The sequence below is a fragment of the Nicotiana attenuata genome, chromosome 7, assembly GCF_001879085.1.
Source record: "Nicotiana attenuata strain UT chromosome 7, NIATTr2, whole genome shotgun sequence".
Taxonomy (NCBI): domain Eukaryota; kingdom Viridiplantae; phylum Streptophyta; class Magnoliopsida; order Solanales; family Solanaceae; genus Nicotiana; species Nicotiana attenuata.
Genome location: NC_031995.1, coordinates 62,900,027 through 62,902,441, shown reverse-complemented (window position 1 = coordinate 62,902,441; position 2,415 = coordinate 62,900,027).

The window sequence follows — 2,415 nt, the reverse complement described above, 5'->3', positions numbered from 1 at the left end:
AACATAACAGGAAGGGATTCCATCAATAGGGGAAATCATAACCTTAGGTCCTTCTATTACTTGCATACAACCTAGTCATAGTTAGCTTTTAGTTACTTGCTTTCATTTAGTTATAGTTAGTAAAAACATCTCCAATTGTTATTCAAAATATGTAGAAAGTTGATTACGAAGAATTTAGCGAATCTAACAAGAGTAATTGGTAGGTTAATTCCATTGGATTCGACTCTAGGCTAAATACTCGGATTACATTTGCAGTGACCGCTTTGTCCTTTTTATAAGGCATAATTGGGCGTGATCAAATTGTATAACTTTGTATGGTGTTGTTTTGTTGTTTGGTATTGTTGGTTTATGTTAGTTAACTTTGACTTGGCCCGAAGACGGACACATCTCCATGGGTCTCTTGGGGATATAAGTCGAACAATAAAAAACAAATAGAAACAAAAACAAAAGATTTTCGTTTGATTAGGTAGTGTATCAACTCCCCCTTGGTTTTTCTTTAAACCACGGTTCTTTTCCAAGGGTTTTTAATTGAACCAGATGTAGTTAGTTTTTCTTCTTAGTTTAGAAAGTCTTGGGCGAGAAACAAAAAATGAAAATAGGGACCTTTAACTCTATGGTACCTTGAATAAGACTGGTTTAGTGTGACACTTAGGCTCTTTAGTTGACTCAAAGAAGGCCTTAAATTGTGTGTTCTGAATGGCTCAAGTACTTAGTACAGAGTGTCTGATGATCCTAACTGGATCGAGTCATGTACCGTGTGTGAGTAAGGCTTTCTGTATTATGTGTTAATATTCAATGCCTAGAACTTGCCCTGTGTGTGTGCAAAGCGTAATGGTAGCCTTGTTTGGTCTGGAAAGTGATATAGGTGTTTCTTTGCTTGACCCTTCTATGTATGCTTGTTCCCACCTAACTGTGTATACCCTAGTCAACCCCGTTGAGTCTGTAAGCCCGTTTTGTTGGAAACTACATTACAAGCCTAACCCGAGTTTAAATAGCCTATCTTGTTGAACCCTATCACCTCTTAGAAGCACTCAAAGTGTAACGGATATGGAAAAATATAAGTGTGGGTGGTTGGTTGGGCTGTTAAGTGGAATTAAGGGGACAAAAGAAAAAAAAAGAAAAAAGAAAAAAAAGAGAAGCCTCAAAGTGGTGGCACCTATTAAAAGAAAAAGTGTGCTTAAAGAAAAAAAAGAGAAGAAGAAGGGGTAACACAATAATGTAATGGTGGAAGGAAGGTGTGACAAAGTTAAGAGCTTAAAAGTACACAATGTAGTGAAGTGCTTAAGGAGGTGTAGTCACTATACCCAGATGTATCCTACCCGTCCTGCAGCCAATATTACAACCAAATAAAGTCCTATTCGATTCAAGACCGAATGAGCTCGATTAGTCGATTGTTACACTACGGGAAGCCTATGGTGTGTTGTTTGTGGCATAAGAATTTGTTTTGAGGGTGAGTGAAAGATTGTATTCGAATTCCTTAGTGTATGGTTTGTAAACGATATAATTCTCTTTTGTAGTGAGTAGGCACATGATTCATGAAGGGAAGGTAAGTCTGGACCGCTGACTGAGAGTAGGAGAGTTGTTTAGGGGTATTGCGTGGCTAGAAAGGAGCCCACGCTTGAGGCGAGGAGGTTGCACTGAAGTAGTCTATCCATGTGAACTATTCTTGGTATAGAGAGTAGGGAAGTGACCCAATGACGATTAGGCCTATAGAGTGTGGTTTGTTGCTAGAGGACTAGCAACGGTTTAAGTGTGGGGTGTTGATAATAGGCTATATAGACGCTGTTTACACTCCAAATGTACCATACTTTATTGTTGTTTTAAAGGCTAAGTGATAACAAAATACTCTAATTGGTGTTATTTTGCTTTGCAGGGACTAATCCAAGTTTGGAAGTGACTATGGAGTGTATTTTGTTATCACTTGAATACACTAAATATAAAATATCGAATACACTAAATACAAACATTGAATCTAATGAATGCAACAATAAAAAAAATATTGAAACGCACTATATACAAAAGTTAAATACAAGAGTTATATACAACTGAATAAATCATTTTAATTAATTGGGTTGATAATGATGCATGTTAGAATTGATTTTGTTGAGTTATTAGGAGTGTATTGATCGCTGCCGACTCGACGGTACACTAGGGTAGGAAGAGCAGGTCGCAATAGCTTTTACCCGAATAGTGGTTTGGGATCGAATTTCCACAGGGAGCTAATAGTGGAGTTGTAGTGTCTGTTTAGTCTAGAATTGCGGTTGTGCTTCTAATATCACTTCAAAAATCCTTGATTTTGATTTTTATATCTACTATTATAAGACTACTGTTTAGAACTAAATTATGCTACGAGAATATTGCTAAGGTGTAGTTAATATGGAGAAAGGCACTAGGGTCGTGGCATTGCCTAGGTGG